Source organism: Odocoileus virginianus, chromosome 1 (genome assembly GCF_023699985.2).
Source record: "Odocoileus virginianus isolate 20LAN1187 ecotype Illinois chromosome 1, Ovbor_1.2, whole genome shotgun sequence".
Taxonomy (NCBI): Eukaryota; Metazoa; Chordata; class Mammalia; order Artiodactyla; family Cervidae; genus Odocoileus; species Odocoileus virginianus.
The window spans coordinates 87319253-87333385 of NC_069674.1; the positions used below are offsets into that span (position 1 = coordinate 87319253).

General features: G+C 36.7%; 1 long non-coding RNA gene across 1 annotated transcript in view; it reads right to left on the reverse strand.

Annotated features, from left to right (window-relative positions):
* The window catches only part of LOC139036017 (uncharacterized), a 381278-nt gene that overhangs the window by 359129 nt on the left and 8016 nt on the right, over positions 1–14133 (reverse strand). Inside the window, exon 2 of the long non-coding RNA XR_011488704.1 lies at positions 13898–13972. This is a non-coding gene — a long non-coding RNA (uncharacterized lncRNA). The remainder of the gene's footprint in view (positions 1–13897; positions 13973–14133) is intronic.

A 14133-nucleotide genomic window follows, 5' to 3' on the forward strand; every position in this document is an offset into this window, starting at 1 on the left:
ATTTTATCTGGCAACTCTTCCTGGGGGGGGGGGGGGGGGGGGGCATGGTCATTTAGAAAAGGAAAGAATCTGGAGAGGCCTCTAGAAGAGGATGGTATCTGAGCGGGGCCCTGATGGGCAGGCTGGATTTGGACAGGCAGAGAGCACAGCAAGGGGTGCCCCGGGGTCACTGCACACTTGGGCCAGGCACACATTGCCTCAGTGGATTCCCAGAGAGGCTGAAGTTGAGGCAGGAATGTGGACAGAACTTCCAGAAGTAGAGGGGCATAAATCCCTCAGCCTTTAAGAGGATCTAGGGGCACGTTACAGCATCCACCATAGACACACATCACTTCCCACTGTGTGTCATTGGGAATTATTTGTAACTGAGAGTCAGGTTGGTGTGCATGGGCTTTTGCAAATTAAATCATATTTTGCAGGAGTAAACAGAGAGGTTTTATGGTTCCTCTCACTCCAAAAAAAAAAAAAAAAAAAGGACCCATTCAAGTTGAGATTGGTAAAATGACATCCCCAAATCCAAGCCCTAGAAAAAGATAATCTTCTGGATGCTCAGTATATAGTTTTATTATCAACAACCATGACTGACTTGAACTGACAACTGATTCTGTTATATAATAGTTTCAGGAAGAATTTCTACAGAGCATTGTTTATCAAATTAATGTTTTTAAATACATAAACATCTCTCCACATTTAAATTCTTCATGGAAAACATCCCTATCTAGCAAGCTAACTTATTTGCTTATTTAAGTGTACATTTTGTGATCTGAATATATTGAAAGGTTCTGTCACTTTCTGGGAGTCTTACTAAGATGTCATGTGGCTCAGATGAACATATGGGCATCCTGCTTTAAATTTTTTCCAGGTGAAGATCTTTTAGGGCTATTAATCTATACATTTGGGGCCAACGCCATATTGTTGTTCAGTCACTCAGTTGTGTCCAACTCTTTTCAAACACATAAACGTCTCAATATTAACATGGGCACCTAATCTCTTTCAGAGAAAAATCTTGGCTCTGGCTGGGGTTTATCTCTTGGCCTGTCTCTGCAAGTATCAAAGTTTATTTTCAGGAATACCTCATTTTTAGACTCCTTGTTTTAATTCCTAACTCAGCTTAGTTGAAACAAACCATATTGCTGTATCCTTCGCAAGAACATAGAAGAGCTGTTTGCAACTGCTTTCAGGAAATATAACCCCAACTTGTAGCTTCATCATAAATCCTTATTTAAGAAGGATTGTCCAAAAACATGCAGTTTATTGATTGCTTTAGGTGTTTTGACATTCACATCTCAACTGCTGATAGCTACATTCTCATGCCACATTATTTTCATTTCCATAAAATGGCTTTTACAAAATTGTGTTTTAATTTTACCCTCTGTTCATCTTGAAGAATATAATACAAAAGAGTTCTGTGAATTCTGCTAATAGCAATGATATGTTGATAATAATAATACCCATTATTAGTTCTATGATGACAATTCATTAATTCACTCATTCAATAAATATATATTAAGCAAAAGAAAAGAAACTGCCTGCCAATTCAGAGGACATGGGTTTGGTCAGGGAAGATCACAAGTACTGTGGGACAATTAAGCCCATGCACCACAATTACTAAAGCCTGCATGCTCTAGAGCCTTTGCTATATTATAGGAGAAACCACTGCAATGAGAAGCCCCTGCACCACAACTGAGAGTAGCCCCCACTCGCTGAAACTAGAGAAAGCTGCACAGAGCAACGAAGACCCAGAGCGGTCAACAAATAAATAAACTAAATACAAAGAAAAAAATCTTGAAAGGACAAAGGAAATTAAACATTACATAAAGGTTAAAAAAAAAAAAACTGAAATGACAGCAGATTTATTATCAGAAACCATGGAAGTCAGAAGGAAATGGACATCTTTCAAGGTAGAAAAGAAAACTATTAGTCAAGAATCCTATATCCAGTGAAGTGCCCTTCAACAATTAAGGAGAAATCAAGACTATCTCAGATAAAAGTAAAGTAAGAGAATTTGTTGCTGGTGGACTGACCTTAAAAGAATGGCTAAACAAAGTTCTTCAAACAGAATAAAAATGATTTAAAAGAAAAAAGGGAATATTAGAACATCAGGAAGGAAATAGCAAGAGTAAGAATACGGCTGAACGCAATAGACTTTTCTTTTAAACTGAGTTTTCTAAGTTACATCCGAAGGTTGAAACAAACATTACAAAACTCCTTGAAGTAATCTGCAATTTAATTTTAAGATAATTATTAAATTAATATAAGTAGGGAGGGGAGAATAAAGGGCTATAAAAGAAGATTAATGACTGGATACAGACAAGGTGATCGCTCTGTGATTACAAAGGGGCAGCACAAGGGAGACTTTTCTGATAGGCTATTTCTGTATCTGACTGCAGTAGTAATTACACAAATATATACACGTGATAAAAGTACACAGTACTATACTGCACACTTTATATGCCATGTCCATTTCCTGGTATTGACACTGCACTATAAGTAAGAAGATGTGACTACTACAGGAAATGGGATGAAGGCTACACGGAGTCTCTGTACTTTCTTTGCAATTTCCCATAAATATATAATTACTTCAAAATAAAACCTTGAAACAAAATAAAACTCTTAAAACTTTCCACTTAAAAGTTCCAGGTTCAGGAGGATTTATGCTGAATTCTACCAAATATTTAAAACAGAAAAACAATGCCAGTTGTTTGCAAAGTTTTTCAAAAAATAGAGAAGGGAATATGTTGATTCTTTTTTATGTTTTACTCTACGCCAATACTAAAAGGAACACAAAATTATTAATCATTACATCTTGTAAATATAGATACAAAAATTCTTTAAAATATATTAACAAATTGAATCCAACAATATATAAAAACAATATATCATGACCAAGCAGAGTCCATACTAAGAATGCAAGGTTGGTTTACCATTTGAAATTCAGTGTCACATATTTAACAGAAGAAAAAACAAAACACTTAATGATCATCTCAATAAATGCAGAAAAAGGTATGTGAAAAATTTCAACACTCATTCCTTATGTAAAAAAATTCTTAGGGAACTAGTAATAAAAGAATAGTTTCTTAATCTGATAAAAAGCCATCTATAAAAAATTTATAGCTAACATTTTAATTGTGAAACACTATATGTTCTACCTTAAAGAGCAAGATAAGCATATTTGCCTTCACTACAAACATGCAAACACAATGAAAAAGAAAAGGAGATAAAAATTGAAAAGGAATAAGTAAAACTGTTTTTTCACAAATCAAATATTTATACGGATAATTGAATTATCAACCAAAAAGCTACTAAAATTACTAAGTGAATTTGGCAAGGTCACAAGGTTATAATAAAGCCAATATCCAGAATCAACTGTATTTCCATATTCTAACAACAAATAATTGGAAAGTGGACTGATTTTTAAAAATGTTTTTTCAATGTCATCCACAAATATATATTTTATGTGTGTAACAAAATACATACAAGATCTGTATACTGAAAACTGAAACATGAGCAGGTCAACACATTGGGGTATTTTATATGATGGAATAATATTCATCAGTAACAATCACTCAGAGAAATTAAGGAAGACTTGACGATACAGAGAGAGGAACAATGTTTCTAGGTCAGAAGATTCAATTTTTTTAAAAGCCAATCCTTTCCAAATTAATGCGTAGATTCAAGGCATTCTCAATCAAAATCCCCACAGGTTTGTTTTGATTTGAAGTTTTGCTTTTCTTTGCTTTTTGTATGTGTGAATATTGACAATGGGGTGTTTATATGGAAAGGTAGTTTCCAGACAGGCCAAAACAACTTTGAAAAGAAATAAGATTTGCAGTGCCTGATTTCGAGACACACCCGCATCTATAAGGTCAATTCATCTGTGAGAAACATGCCAAATTCAACAGAGAAAGATTAGTCTTCAACAAATGATCCTGGAACAACTATGTAAAGAACATAAACCTCCACACTCCCCTCACACCAACTCAAAAATTAACTCAAAATCACTTATGGACCTAAACATAAAAGTTAAATATAATTTCTAGAATACAGAAAAAATTTGCAATAATGAAGTAGACAAAAGATTTCTTAGAAAAAAATACAGAAAACACAAAAATTTAAATAGTAGATTATAATATATAAGAACTAAAACCTAAGTATGACATAGGAAACTGAAAATGCAACTACCCACTGGAAACGGTATTTCCTCTGATAAAGAAGCTGTATCCAGAACATAAAACTACTCTTAACAACTCAGTATTAAGAACAACCTAATTTTTTTTAATGGAGAAAATATTTTAATAGACTTTTCACCAAAAAAGACACATAATCAAAAAAGTATATGAAAAGATGTTTAACATAATTATTAGAAAAATGAAAAGTAAAAATACAATGAGACATCATTAAATATCTGTGGAACATCTAAAGTTAAAGATTCACAAGTGTTGACAAGCGTATGCAAACTAGTTCAACAATTTTGTAAAACAGTTTGGTGGTTTCTTACTAAGTTAAACACACTCTTATCCATATAACTCTGCAATTCCGCTTGCAGATACCTGTCCAAGAGAAGTAAAAACATATCCATACCAAGCCCGATACTGGATACTCATAGCAGCTTTATTCACAATAACCCAAAACTAGAAACAACCCAAATGTTCAACAACAGATGAGCAGGTGAACAAATCGAGGTATTCCACGTGAAGGAATAATACTCAGCAGTAACAAGGAGTGATTTGCTGATATACTCGAAAACATGGATGAATCTCAAAACCATGGTGGTTAGCAAAATAATCTAATCTATAGTGACAGAAAGCTGATTAGTAGCTGCCTTGGACTGGTGGTGGGAGATCAACTGTAAAAGGGCACAGGGAATTTTCCGGACAGGTGGAAATATTCTGTATCTTAATTCTGAGGGTGATTATATAAGATAATAGTGTCCTCGAACATCACTGAAGCGTAACTTAAAATGGACACATTTAATTGTTTGCAAATTTAGTCTCAATAAATATGCAAATATATACATGAATTTCCAAGATTCAAATCATGCCACCTCCAGTTTAATAGCAGCAATAAATCAGTTACCCATTGCTAACACTCATAATGGCCTCTCAAGTTTTCTGCCTCATATAGATAAAAGCCATTGTTATTTGGCAAGAGCTACTGATCAGACCTTTCATCCTGTGTCCTGCATACAGTAAGCTGACTCTGGGCACCTTTCTCGAGTCCTCTCCCCCATCTCCAACTTCAATTATCATAAACCTGCCATTAGCAGATAAAGAGTGATGTAGCAGAAAGGAGCCAGAGAAGGCAATGCAACCCATTCCAGTACTCTTGCCTGGAAAATCCCATGGACGGAGGAGCCTGGTAGGCTGCAGTCCATGGGGTCGCTAAGAGTCAGACACGACTGGGCAACTGAACTGAACTGATGGCATTTCAATTGCTAAATACTCTAAATCTATTCCAACAGTGTGTGCCAATTCATATACATGGGAAAATACATTCAACGCATCTTTTGGGAGGATGGACAGCTCACTATGTACTCTAAGAATAAAAGCAAACGAGGTGGGCACCATGCTCTCCAACTGTTTGCATATATTTTGTTTAAATTAACACACGTGAACACACCTGGTAACTACACTTCACACCCAAATGTCAGTAATGTGGAAGAAACCAAATAACCACTTCTTTCCAAGTATGAAACAAATTTCTAATTTAAACTCACTGAATCTGTTGGTTCTTCACATTTTTATGAAGCAAATAGACTTAGGAAACATCTAGTAAGTTCTATCATTTTAAAAATATTTAAAGTTTAATCTTAAGGTCATCAGAGCTAAACTCTCCATGAACTAATCTGTGAAAGTCTCATTTGGGAGACTTTTGGGATCATTTCACTTTAAAAACCCGTGGAGGCCCCTATCAGTTTTCGAATTTTTAGGGGAAGAAATAGCAAGATATGACAAGTAGTTATTAGTTGTTTCTAATCAACATTTAGGAAAATGGATGCCTTTGCCATACATGTAGCAAGATGTTCCTTTTCACCAAGGCAATGTGGACGCGTAGGTTCTTGTCCAGGCACTTCCTATCACAAAGTAAACGTGTATTTTTCTCCCTGCAAGTTCAAGGTCCACTTCACTGCTCATTTGCATGCTCTGTTTTCCTTTGATTGTAGTGACACCTAACGTCGGAATCAGAGAGTACCTCCAGCTCAGCCCAAGCTTCCCAACTCACGGGGCTCTTCAGATTACAACCTCACCTTCTCCACAGATGGGTTTTGCTAGAATAATCTGTGGGGCCATGAAAAACATGACTAAAGCTGAGTTAAACTTGTTTAAAATGAAAGTGCAATTGTATGTGAAACTCTAAGAATCACACATCCTCAAAATGGGCCTTTTCTTGAGGGAAGCCTCCCTTTTACAAAAGTGTACATTTTTGGAAAATACCTAAAACATGACATCAGTTCATCCTATTGATAAAGCATGCTCTTACTTAGTTACTGGGCTTAGTGAGCTCATGTGAATATTAGTTATAATAGTAAGGGAACTAATACTAACAGGGAAGTCGTCAAACATCATTTTAAAATATTTATTTTTTCTTCCCTCTCTCCCCCCCAAAAAAGCACCTCTCATTGACATATATACACTGCCATGGATAAAACAGACAGTTAGTGGGAAGCTGCTATGCAAAACAGGGCCCTCGGCTCATTGCTCTGGGATGACCTAGGTGGGTGAGATTGTGTAGGTGGGAGGGAGGCTCAAGAGGAAGGGCATCTGTGTATACAGATAGCTTATAGACTCACATTGTCATACAGCCCCCCTCCCCCAAAAAACTAACAACATTGTAAAGCAATTATATTCCAAATTGAAATAAATTTTTAAAAAAATAAAAAAAAGAAAGCAACTCTCTATACTGTCTTATTTCCAGTAACTATAAGAAAGTCTGATAGCCTTGGAAAGATACTATCTATTTTTCTGTCCCTTTTCATCTTTTCTCTAATTTTCATAGCTCTGTAAGATTAACATTGTCATTATTTCTATTTATATTAATCATTCATTTAGCTACTAATCAAGTACGTGAACTCAGACATCAGGTCCCCAGGAGCATAAGGACAACTAGAGGCTGTTCAGGAGAGGACAGATGGTCCATGATCGCTGATCCTTAAGTGACTCCTCTAAGTAATATACTAAATCATGACAACTGTTCAAGGAAATGATGACAATGTTAGAGGCCACATTATAAAATACATGATTAAAAGTCAAAAAAAGAAGATTCCCCTCTCAAGTTCTTGCTTTCCCTCCATTAGCACTGGAGAACCAGTTCCCCATTCTGCCCCCTCATGGGACCCCTCTTCCAAGCTGTAAGAACCAGCCTCTCCCTCGGTAGGACTTCCCACCCTTCTCCTCCGTGTATGATGCTTCCCCGAGTGGGAAAAACACAATCTGTATTCAAAAGATCTAAGTTTGAAACCAGGCTCTGTCACCGTGAGCTTGGGCAAGTCACTGAATCTATCATGGGCTCAACTTAAGTGCAATAAACGGTAGCTTTTGGCCCAAGATGGCAACCTAGTAAGTCCACATTCTTCTAACTCTCCTTTGAATGGAGTAGGGAAAAAACTTTTGTAAACCAGCGGTCCCCAGTCTTTTTGACACCAGGGACCAGTTTCATGGGAGACAAATTTTCCATGGAGCAACATAAGGGAGTATGATCTTAGGATGATTCAAGTGCATTACATTTATTGCATATGCATGCTAAGTCATTTCAGTCATGTCCAACTCTGCGACCCAATGGATCATAGCCCACCAGGTTCCTGTGTCCACGGGATTCTCCAGGCTAGAACACCAGAGTGGGTTGCTGTGCCCTCCTCCACGGGATCTTCACAGCTCAGGGATGGAACCTGTATCTGTTACGTCTACCTACATTGGCAGGCAGGTTCTTTACCACTAACACCACCTGGGAAGCCCACATTTATTGTGCACCTTATTTCTGTGTTCATTATACCAGCTCCACCTCAGACCATCAGGCATTAGATCTCAGAAGTTGAGGACCTCTGTTACAAACTATAAAAGGCATACTTCCTCAAACTGAAAATTCAAAGAATCTAAGGTAATAGAGGCAGGATCAGAGTGAGAAAGGACTGGTATGGCCATAATCTAAAACATATAAAGCAAAGCTTTCAGGGGCATAAGGGAAGGGACCCCTCCAGCATTTCTGCAGTGGGGCCTAAAAATAAGGCTAAGTCACAGGATGGTGGGTGGGAGTAAATTTCAACTTGGCTGAAGTTTCTAGAAGTGCAATAAAACATGGAGTCTTCATAGAGTGGGGGGCCACAAAGGCACTCACAGTATAAATTAGGCAAGACACTGACTTAGGAAAGTGAGGTCATTCCCAGGGTCTAGTAACCGGCTGGACACACCTCTGCAAAGGCATCTTGGCTTGTATACACAGCAACAAGATTTGCAGTCATAAACAGAACACTTTGAAAACAGAAAGGAGGTTAATAATTGAAAAGTATGACTGCTAACTTTTTAACTGTAACAGAAGCAATAAATAATAAATTGAATATGACAGGAATCAAATCAACAAGTTAGAAAACAATCTTGAGAAATTCAGGTCTCCGAGGAAGAGGCTAAAGAGATGAAAATCATCAAGGACATATGGATAACAGTATCTGAAATTTAATATATGCAAAACAAGTTTTCCAGAAAGAAAGAGGTAAACAGAATAAAAACCAATTCCCAGCAGCAGAGCAAGAGAAAACACTTCTAGGAACTCAATGCAAACTTATGTATTTACATTAAACAAATTTATCAAGTCCTCAGCAAAATTAGGGAGTAGAAATTTATAATACTCCATCTTTTTTTTTTTTTTCTCAATTTTAAGAATAAGCAAAAAGACTCCCACAAGTATCTGGACAGAAAAATAAAGTCAGACAGTACAAGTCAGACTGGCCCCAAATCTTTCCTCTACACTAAACAAGCAGAACATTAAACAGCTACATCTAGAATTTACTGAACCACCAATAGCTCAACATCCAAGCTAGCTCTCATTACCATCAGAGTAACAGACATTCTAGATTTACACAGATCAGTAAATATCACCCACAAACCATTGCTCTAAAATACCACGAAACAAAGAATTCTGATGAGAAAGATATGACAAAAGAGAAATATCATAAGAAACGAAACCAGTATAACTAAATGTCAAAAATGGCCGAAAGTTTTGCTCTAAAACAAATAAATGCTAAATAATTTTATCAACTAGGATGCTGTTGACTAAAAGTAACAGGAAACTGACTCAGCTATTTTAAACAATAAGATAAATATATATTTAGAATGAGCCCTAAATTTTAATGGCTCCAAACTGGTTAAGTCGGTGATGATGATGTTTAAACACACACACACACACACACACACACACACACACACACTTTCCATCCCTATCAGGCTCTTTTAAGATATAGCCACTTTGTCCTCCTTAACCAGCCTCATGATACCAAGTTTGCTGCCGCATTCCATGCATTACATCCAAATGTAACTATATACAGTGAAAAAAGAGACATCTTTGTTACATTTATTCATTATTATTAATAAGAAAAAAAAAAAAAAACTTTCCTTAGACTTCCCCTCCTAGTTCTCTGGCCAGAATCATATCACAGGTTTATGCTAAAACCAAGGCTGGTTGAGAATGGGATCATCATGACTGGATTAAAACAAACTTGGAGTTCTCAACATCAGCACTTTTGCCATTTGGGGCTGGATAAGTCTTTGCTGTGAGAGCCATCGTGTGCATTACAGGGTATTTCAAATCATCTTTGGCAGTTACTCACTAGATACCAGCAGCTCCCTCTCTCAGTTCACTCACTCAGTCGTGTCCGACTCTTTGCGACCCCACGAACCGCAGCACGCTAGGCCTCCCTGTCCATCACCAACTCCCGGAGCTTGCTCACAAACTCATGTCCATTGAGTTGGTGATGCCATCCAACCATCTCATCCTCTGTCATCCCCTTCTCCTCCCGCCTTCAATCTTTCCCAGCATCAGGGTCTTTTCCAATGAGTCAGTTCTTCTCATCAGGTGGCCAAAGTATTGGAGTTTCAGTATCAGTCCTTCCAATGAATATTCAGGACTGATTTCCTTTAGGATGGACTGGTTGGATCTCCTTTCAGTCCAAGGGACTTTCAAGATTCTTCTCCAAGACACATTCCAAAAGTATCAATTCTTCAGTGCTCAGCTTTCTTTATGGTCCAACTCTCACATCCATACATGACTACTGGAAAAACCACAGCTCTGACCAAATGGACTTTTGTCTGCAAAGTAATCTCTGCTTTTTAATATGCTGTCTAGGTTACTCATAGTTTTTCTTCCAAGGAGGAAGCATCTTTTAATTTCATGGCTGCAGTCACCATCTGCAGTGGTTTTGGAGCCCAAGAAAATAAAATGTCACTGTTTCCATTGTTTTCCTATCTATTTGCCATGAAGTGATGGGACCAGACACCATGATCTTAGTTTTTTGAATGTTGAGTTTTAAATCAACTTTTTCACTCTCCTCTTTCACTTTCATCATTAGTTCCTCTTCACTTTCTGCCATAAGGGTGGTGTCATCTGCATGTCTGAGGTTATTGATATTTCTCCCACAATCTTAATTCCAGCTTGTGCTCTTGTCTCTTCAATATTCTTGCCTTGAGAACCCCATGAACAGTATGAAAAGGCACCCTCTCTAGTTGTGTCAATGAAAGATGTCTCTAGACAGTGCCAATGGTTTAAAGTCACAGGAATAGAGTAATCAAGATTTCCCTTTGGGGCTACTTGTGAAGTCTACTCCTCCTAAATATATAGCCACACAGAGACAAGGGAATATATGAACTAAACAAGTTTCTTTCAGAAAAGAGACTTGTATTAGAGAAAATAATCTTAAGTAAGCAGTTAACAGTATGTAGTTCAGTAATCCTGCAAAAGGGATATGTGCGTTAGTCGTTCAGTCACATTCAACTCTTTGGGACCCGATGGACTGTAGCCCACCAGGCTTCTCTGTCCATGGAATTCTCCAGGCAAGAATACTGGAGTGGGTAGCCATTCCCTTCTCCAGGGATCAAACCTGGGTCTCCTGCATTGCAGGCAGATTCTTTGCCATCTTAAAATCTTGTATTATCTGAAACAAAACGGAGGAAAGATGAACGAAGAGCTTTAGCAGGGCGGAGGATGCTAGGGCATTGTTTACTCATCAACCACACAAAATATCAGTCCCTATTAGAAGAACCATAATATGCAATTTACTTGACTTAAAGAATTGTCTTTGAATATTAATTTTCATTGTGGATCTGTATGTACAATATTTAGCCCTAAGAACTGTGACCAAGTACAGGCTGTGTGAAGGGGAAGATCAGCTGTATCCTTTTCAGGGAACACACCACAATTAATTCCTTTTGAAGTTATACTCAGAGATGTATAATTCCCCTAGAAACCTAATTTATTCCTTGTCTTGGTGCTTTCACAACTGCAGCTTATAAATATAATTTAGTTTTTACAGATTAAACCATAAGCTATGAAACTCTTATCTTATTACAAATATTATATTTGCTGTCTTAAGACCCTTTGTCCTTTAATCTCATGATAATAAGGCCATATCTGAACTTTCTCCAGCTTTTCAAATGAAGCCAGCTCTCCTAATATGATCCAAGAGCCCTGCCCCCATCTACCCGAGACCCATCGGTTACTTCTCTCCTTCCCTGGGTCTGTGATTCACTCACTCATCTTTCTTCCGCCTACTCTCTGTATCCGTTCTTCATCCATTTGAAACTCTTCTGAGATTCCTCTGAAGTCGTGCAATTGGCTGCCTCCCAATTCCGCACGTTCCACTTTAACTTCATCCACAATTTTCAAAACAGGTTCTCTCCAAACTGGATCTGGGGACCCAAGTGGCCAGTCTAGGTCTCAAATCTCCCTTCATCAGAGGAAAAATGTGTTGTCTCTTTGTAGGCAGAGGAACATTTTTACGGATGGAAGGAAAAAGGTTGCCTTCAAAGGTTACAGGTAAGAGCCTAACTGAAGGACTGAATTGTAGTGCAAAAGCCACCTTTGTAATTTTAATCTTATGTAGCCCACAGGACAAGTACTAAAGAATAAATCCCATTTATATCCTTACTGTGAAAACACTGTGTGTTTATCAAGTGTTTAATTGTAGCAGCCTCAAAGTTCAGAGCCCTGAGATACTTAATGGAAATGAAAGGGGTATTGTTTTGCATTGGGAAATGTAACTGCTCCTGACAGAGCAAGAATCTGCAGACACCAAACATGAGAAGCTCATAAACACACTATGCTTTTAAATGTCTGACATAAATTAACATGGCTCAATAACAAATTCTGGAGATATCTATTCCTTTAAAGCAAAGGTGCTTTGTTCTAGAAATCAAGATTTTTAAAAAAATATTTGCCTCTACAGGATTTAGACCATAAAGACATATAAACATTTTCCACAGTAGATTCTTTTCTCTTTGAAACTGAATGGTTTAAAAACTTCCTCTTCTTATATGACAAAATATTCAGTATTATTAAATGAAAAGAGAGAATTAGAAATATTGATAGAATGGCAATATTTGTTCTAAAGTAAAAAATACATATATATACACAAAGATGATAGGTAGATAATACATGGAATGGGGACATGCTTGAATATTGAGAAAATATTTCTAAAAGAAAGCTGAAGAAGACAATAATAATGATTGCCCTAGGAAGATGGAAAATGGAGACCTACTTCTGACTGTCAATGTATTTGTACTGTTTATTTTTTATATATTCTCAGGGAAAGACAATTGAAACACAGAGAGACAGACACACAAATGCATGTGCACACACACACAAAATGGACAGATATTCCTAATCCTAAATTCAATTTATGATTTATGTAACCTATTAATCTTGTAAAAATATGGGTCACTGCCCTTAAAAGAATTAACAAGGGTAGACTCTCTTGACTGATTAAAAGTCTTTTAATTAGATAAATTTATATAGTATTCCCAAATGGAATGAAACGGTGAAGAAATGACTTGAAACAAAAACTAAAAGAAGGTATTTGAGATTTTTCAGTGAAACTAAATTATAAGATTAAAAATATCATGTACCATTGAAGTAAATTTTCTCAAATTTAACAGATAACCAAGCAACTACAGAAAGAATTATTTTCTTAAAAAAAGTATGATCTACAGAGAAGTAGCAGTTGAAGCTGATGACAATCCTAAATATACTAATCATACGGGCAACTTTGAAGATGATTGCAGGCAATTTTATGAAGAAATATAAGATCACACTGAGAAATAAAGACCAATAATACCAGAAAAACCTTCAGAAAAACACCAACCACCTGGTATATGAGACAAGCATACTTAAGAAACTGATCAATGTTTATTAAATAATTTTTTAAATTTTTGCTACAATGTACATATATTTTAAATATTTTTACTTCGGAGAACAATCTTCAATAGAACTATTTGTGATCTACTGTACAATAAAACCAGTTTCGGCTGACGTGTGTATGTTTCAAAATATCATCTAAAATTACCTAATTCCAATGACCTTTATTCCCTCCTTTTACTCTCAACGTTGTCCTAGTTTACAAGATATACTACATGGTCACACTAGTAGGAAAGAAAAAATGACACTGATCAGCTCAGACACCTTGGGACCTCATTTCATTACTCCTCAAGTAGCTGACTTTCTTATTCTCACTATCTATTAAAACAGATAATCTCTGAGGCATTTAACCGGGATGTCCTCAGAATGTTTTAAGATTTTTTGATAAACCACGACCAGTCAAGAAGAAGGTGAAAGCTCTCCCATTCTAAGAGGAAACATTAAGGATGACTGCCCAGCATTTCTCTGCTTGTAAGTACTGGATGTAAAATGAACACTATACCTCAAGTTTCTGAATCTTCAGCAGGAAGGATTCTATTTCAGTAGCATGTTCCAAGGAAGGTTCCCTTTGAGGATTCTATAAAAGAAAGAAAGTACAATTAAACGAATACAGGAATCAGAAGTATACTGAAAGAATAATAAAACCTGGCTATGTGGGGTTTCTCTTGGGATCACAAGGGAAATTTAGCAGGAAAACTATAAACTTACTATACAAAAGGAACACATTTACCATATAAA